Genomic DNA, 7,230 nt, shown 5'->3' on the forward strand with positions numbered 1-7,230 from the left:
TACTTCATTGATCTGCCTGTTCTGCTCCCCGCTCTGTCTCTGGTGAAGCCTCTCACCGCCCCTGAGCCTCTGGCCTGTACCCCAGTTCTGTATGCACAAATAAATAAATCTTTAAAAAAAATATATATGGTAAAGAATAATCCAGTTATGTGAATAATCACTAGACTTCACTGGTTTACATATAGCCATAAAAGAAACTTTCAGAGAAGATTAAATAAATAAGACCCATCTGTATACTCATTTTAGGCACAATGACGTAGATTAGAACTAAAGAAATGGAGAAAAATAAAGTGTGACAATACTGCTCACAAGAAATTGACTAGCTATATTGATTTTAAACAAAGAACACTTCAGAGCAAGGAAAATTATCATGGATGAAGAAGGTCATTACAAAATGATAAAGAGGTCATTGCTCCAAGAATTTAGAACCTCATGTGTCTGTCTACGTATGCTTTTAGCATACGTAGAACATCAAAACTGATAGAACTTGAAGGAAAAATAGAGGGATTCACTAATACAGTCAGAAACTTCAATTAGTATTTAGCAGATCTCCTAAAACACAGCTCAACAAGTGTAAAAACAGCCTTCCTGGTTGTCCTGATTAAGTCTCAGCACTGTCACCACTACATGACACAGCAGACCTCTCCCGTCTCATCCACTGCTCCCCTCAGCAATGTATTTCAATAAATCTGCCTGTCCTGCCCTCCACTCTGTCTCTGGGGAATCCTCTCACCCTGAAAACCTCTGGCTACACCCAAGTTCTTCTACTAAAGAAGGTTTAAAACAGCAGTAATCATATACACTATGCTCCGACACCACAATGGAATAAATTGAAATAAATAAGAGATTCATGGAAATCCTCAAAATACTTGAATATTAAGCAATACACTTATAAATACATGGGTTAATACAATAATTTCAAGAGAAATTCTTAAAACTAAATGAAATGAAAATATGATTTATCAAATGGTAAGGCAAAGCAGTGCCTAGCAGGAAATACATAGCTTTCAATTATTAGAAGAGAAGATCTAAAATCAATAATCTAAGCTTCTATTTCAACAAGTTAGGAAAAGAATGGCAAAATAAACACAAAATAAACAGATGAAAAATTAGAGCATAAATCACTGAAATTGAACTTGAAAACAGAAAGTCCATTGAGAAAAATCAATGAAACTGAAAACTGGCTCTTTGAAATGATCAATAAAATTGATAAACTTCTATCAAAGTTAAGTAAGAAAATATAAAATACAGATTACTGATATTAACATACCAACAAGTGAACAATTAGAACTTAAAACTAAAAAACATTATTATATACATTAACATCCCCCAAAAAATCAGTCAAATGTAATAAAATATATACAAGGTCTTATGAAAAGAATAAAAGGATTTAAAAGTGGAGATACATTCCATACAGTGTACAGAGAGACTTAGTATTGTCAAGCTGTCAGTTCGCCTCAATCTGATCTGTAGATTCACTGGTATTTCAGTGAAAATCCTATACTGATTCTAAAGTTTAGATGATGAGACAAAAGACCCAGAATTATGAACCAAATACTGAAGGAGAAAAAAGGTGGAGGGCAGACATTACCCACTTGAACTTACTATAAAGCTGTAGTAACCAAGACAGTGAGGTATCTGAAAGCACTGACAAATATATCAGAGACTGAGTAGAAAGCACAGTTTTATATGCATCAGAAAATCAAATCGTTGTGAAGACTAGCTAATGTTTCTATTTGATCTATAATGAAAGGACTAATTTGGGATTGTTTCTAATCAAACATCACATGCATTATACCATCATTAATTCAGTAAGAGAAAGTTGATGACAGTGTGTTGCAGATTTTAAGCATCATAGGAATCAAGTACATGAACCAAAATTCAGATTTTTAGTGGAGCAACAGAAGGTACCAAAACTGTTTTTCTATGAAAGGTATATAAAAAGTATAAATAATTTTATGGATTTGTTTAGCATCCTTTGACTTACAAAGTTTTTCATTCAAAAAAATTATTGAAATAACACTATGTATACTTTCTATGAAAATCATCATCACTATTTTAATATTTTTTTCCTAGCTAAGTAATTTCAAAAAAAGTGAAATATAATACAAAATATTGATTCAGGAACTCTCAATGAGCTGATAGATTTATATAGCAATTTTGTCTTTTAAATATATGGAACCATTATCACAGGCAAAAGTAATTTCACACATATAAAAAATATAGTTATTAGCCCAGCAAAACCAAGGAAAAATATATTGCACATTCTTATGAAATTTATTAAAACAACCAAGACTATATAGAGTTTTTATTGGCAAGATTCATACTCATTGGCACTCACTGCATATTACCTTTTATGCATATATCACAACTCCCAAATTAGCCTATAAATTCCTAGAATATGAAGCATGTCTTTGTTCAACACCTTCAACACCTGAGACAATGTTATTATATCTGAAAACCTATATGTGAAAATGTACTTCATCCTTTCTAAAACCCTCTAATCCAGGTATTACTGTTATCGGCACTTCATAGATGAAGAAATTCAGCCCCCAAATGCAAAATGATTTATTAAGGAGCAAACACCCTATGAGATTTTTTTCTTTATCAACATGTACTGTGTGCTAGGCACCAGCAGCAAGAGCGAAGCAAGAGGAAGATGAACAAGCAGCAGAAGACATAAAGCATCTGGGTGCAATGTGGCAAGCTATATATATCCTGAGGCTAGAGTTCTAGGAAGCCCTGGGTCCTAGACAAGTGTCCCAGAGAAGGCCACACCTGAACTGAGGGTGGCTGGATGAGACATGTAGTGGCAAATAAAGTTGACCCAGTGGTGGAGGGATACTCATGTGCAGAGACCACAAGGCTTGCACAAGAATCTGTGATATTTGAGGAAACAAACTGTTCAATGTGGCTGGAAGAAAGTATGATCTAGTGGGGAAAGGTAAAAGATAAGGTTAGTAGAAAAGTAGACAGCAATCAGCTCTATAAGATCTTGAATGGCACGAAATTTGGAATTTATAGCATCTGAGGAAATCTGATGAATTTTATTCAGCGAAAGGCTATGCTAAGAATTTGTTGGAAATGGAGCAACAAATTGGAAGTGAAAGAGACTGGAAAGATTAGAGGAGAAGGGCAGAGATGATAAGGAGAGCTAAAGCAAGGTCAAAAAGGTGCAGAGGGCCCTCCCTCGTGGCGCAGCGGGTTAAAGCACAGCACTGAGAATCTAAAGCCGCTTCCGCATGAGTTCCATTCCCGCCTGCCACGGAGGTGACCACATGGCGTGGCAGACCTCTCCTAACCGTCGGCTGCTCCCCTCAGCAGTGTACTTCGTTGATCTGCCTGTTCTGCTCCCTGCTCTGTCTCTGGTGAAGCCTCTCACCACCCTGAGCCTCTGGCCTGTACCCCAGTTCTGTATGCACAAATAAATAAATCTTTAAAAAAAAAAAAAGGGCAGAGGAGAGAGTGTGTGCAGGAGGAGAAAGAGACTACCTATGAGACTCAGCAACCCGGATGACATCAGAGGCACATAGGCCGGTGGCATTTGGAGGAGGCATCAGGCTAACTAACCTTTCCCTCTGCTGCCTGTTGCCCTTTCTTGTTATGTTTTAGAAGGTGATTCTGATACACTCTAAAGTTTTAGAACTAGGGAGATGGAATAATTCAAAGATCAGATACAGAATGTTGCAGCTCATATTCATACTTCCTAATTCAACAGGTCTAGCATGTGCCCAAGTCCTTGATTTCTAACAAGTTTCCGGGTGGCGCCCTTGCTGCTAGTCGGGGAAGCAGGACTGTGAGAAACTCTGCTTTAGAGCTTTGACATTTGCATTTTCTTTTCCCTCTTCCCTCCCCTCCCTAGCCCTCTCCTCTCCTCTTCTCAGGTGTGGAAGAGACACTGGGCATGTTCTTCCCCTGTTCTTTCTCACTTGTGTTGCCCTTTCTTATTTTTTTAAAGATTTATTTTTATTTATTTATTTATGCATACAAGATCTGGGTTATAGGCCAGACATGCTGGGGGGTAGGGTGAAAGGATTCATCAGAGACAGTGTGAAACAGAACAGATGGATTGACTGAAATAAACTGCTGAGCGGAATAGCGGGCAAGACTAGAGAGGTCTACTGTGCCATGTGGGTCATCCCTGGCTGGGGATCAAACTTACACTGCAGTGGCTGGCAATAGCTTGTTAGTGCTGAGACTTGAACCCCTGTACTGCCAGGGAGGCCCGATATTTGCCATTTCTTAAACCTCTCCTTCCTTGGCATCCTGAAGGCCCACCTGAAGGCCCACCTCTTCTACTGGAAAACCCGGAGCAAGAGGACCTCATATTTTATGTATAAAATTTTAACTTTATAGATAAAACTACCCCTCTCCTTGGAGTTTCACACTGAAGTATAGCATCTGAAGAAGTGGGCCCCTGCCCTTTGAAGGGCATCCAGGAGAAGCAGCCACATGGACCCATATGTGGACTCAGGGTCACTGGGTAAAGAACCCCAGGGCCCCAGGACCTATCGCTACAGGCATTGCTCAGGACCTGGATGGGTGCACCCCCTTGGCCCTGGACGCCTCACCATGTTGGGAAGGACACAGCGGGAAGAGGATGAGACTAAGGGTACATGAAGGACAGACCCAGTCAAGGGGGCCCTCTTGCCAAGTATTAAGGGCGGCACTGTTTCCTAGCCACCCAACTGCCCTATTCAGCTTCTGCCTCTTCTGTACTTCAAGTGTCTGCTTTCTACAGTTCTTCCTACACCAGAGGTTTCTTAGAGAGCATCTTCAGGGGGAAAATGTAATTCCATTGAAAAGACATACAAAATATTGAATGTAGGAGTGTGCATTTTTGGGGGGTGGAGAGAGGGTAAACATTTTCACTGTATTTTTTTATAAATAACTTTTTAAAAAGATTTATTTACTTATTCACCCAGAACTGGGGTACAAGTCAGAGGCGCAGGGTCGGTAAGAGGATTTGCCAGAGACAGAGTGAGGAGCAGAACAGGCAAATCCACTAAGTACACTGCTCAGGGGAGCAGCAGGCAAGGCAGGAGCAGTCTGCCACACCGTGTGGATCACCTGCAGGGCTGGGGATTGAACTCACAATGAAGCAGCTGTGCTTGCTTGCAGTGCTTTAACCCCCTGTGCCACCAGGGAGGGCCTCATAGTATTCTTAAAAGATTTTGTGATCACTCTCCCACCCCTGCTAAGAGCCACTGTAATACAGACTTCTCTGTCCAACCCCAGATCTGAAAATCAAACTTAATCAGTATCTTAACAGTATCTTAATCAGTATCTTTCACATACCTCATCCTGAAGTTCAAAACCAAATCTGTTTTCCTAAACATGTTCTGTTCTTTTGTTCCTGACCTTCAATGCTTTATCTCAAAAACTACCTCTGCCTCTTTTCCTCTCTTCCTTTCTCTCTCTCCCTACCCATGTCTTAACCCATCCTTCTCTAATATCCCTACATTCAGTGAGTTAATCTATTCTGCTTCTTCTTTCTCAGAATCATGTTCACTTCTCAAAAACACCACTATCTGATTTTCAGTAATTGCCTGATTCTCTCCGGGAAAGTCTGAAGGCTCAGATGGCACTGCTTCCTATTTCTTGCATGGAACTGGATGCAAAATGGACCCAGAAAGTCAAGGGGAAATAAAAGAACATCAGAATATCTATCAGAATTGGTCCCAGAATGTCTGCATAATGACTATTTCCGTGATAAACTTCTTATAACTAGTTATGTAGTGATACACTAAAACTTTCTTCAATATGGTGCATTAGTGTATTTTTCAGCATTAGCAGTACTTCAAAAGATATTGTCACTATTCCTCGATCAATATAATAATCTCAGATAACAGAGCTGAATTCATAAATGGAATATTAATACTCCATTAAGAAGGAGGAAAAGCAAGAGGGAGGGAAGAAAATCATTGTATAGTACATTGGTATTATTTTCCAGTTATTCTAAAGCTGATTTTAATTTTTCTGAAAATGTAGGTAGACACAGTGCAGAGATAGTATCTTATATGAACTGCATGGGGGAAGGGAGGGCTTATTTCGCACCGGAATACCGCTACAAGAGTAAAAAAAACTTAAACATGGTCATTTGATCCATCAGAAACTCTTTGAATTCTTTGAAATGTAGATATGCCTACATTTCTTTGAAATGTAGATATGCACGTAGAAACTGCATTCTCTGACTTATGTACCAACACTTTTTTTTTTAGAATGTAAATACATAAATAAGTTCGAATAGTTGCTTCTACTCAAAGAAAGTCATCTAGCTTTTCCATCTCATATAAATAGTGAAGCAGAATCCCAAAGGGTTTACTCCCCTAAGGTCACAGATAAAAAGTGGACAGGATTTTTGTTTTTGAGTCCACTTATCTCAATTGAACACAAAGTTGCGAAATAGTCAACTGAGTAAACAACCAACCAGTTTGTTCAGACTTCCATATGACCAAGCTAACCACAGGAAATTAGTAAGGGTGTAATATGGTGGTCCCCAGAATAAGGGGAAGTTCCCGGTTCCAACAGGAGTCCTGTTTGGCATGTGCTGTGCATTTTCAGCATAATTGTATAGGCTTTTCTGCCGCAAGTGTTACTCACCATTTCATGAGAAAATGAAACTCAAAAGAATTGGACACAGTCTGTCCGTAACGTATCAGGTAGTGAGTTTGGAACCGGGTAAAACTACCTCACAGGAAAGATAAAAACTTCCAGGCGCTGTGGGGCGCCAGAGTACTTCATTTTGGGAAGCGAGACTAAAGCGCCACTGACCGGAAGTTCCTTTGCCCACAACAAACAGGGCGCCTCGTCACGTGAGCCAATCAGCTTGCTCTACGCCTGGATCGTACGTCTCCCTCTTCCCAGGCTGTCCACTCAGAAAGCTCTAACGTAGCCAATCAGCGTGGTCCCAGGTCGACGTGCGTCTTACGTAGAGGCGAGGGTGGAGTCAAGTTAGAATTTGGCGGGACTGGCTATAGACTGGGAAGCGGTGCGGAACCGGGTAAGGAGTTGGGGTCTGTGGGTGAGTGTGACCTTCGGGCGCAGGGGAGAGCTGTAGCTGGGCGCTCGCGAGGATGAGCGAATTTATAGAGCCCCAGACGCCAATGCCGCGGGATCCGGAGGCGCGGCTGGCGTTGGACTGCCTTGGGGAGCCCTCTCGGGCAAACCTAGGGCGAGCGCTGTGGGTGGGCGCGGGGGGAGAACGATGGGAAAGTGTGTGGGCTGGGG

Source organism: Condylura cristata, unplaced genomic scaffold (genome assembly GCF_000260355.1).
Source record: "Condylura cristata isolate star-nosed mole 26May11 unplaced genomic scaffold, ConCri1.0 scaffold00030, whole genome shotgun sequence".
Classification (NCBI taxonomy): Eukaryota; Metazoa; Chordata; class Mammalia; order Eulipotyphla; family Talpidae; genus Condylura; species Condylura cristata.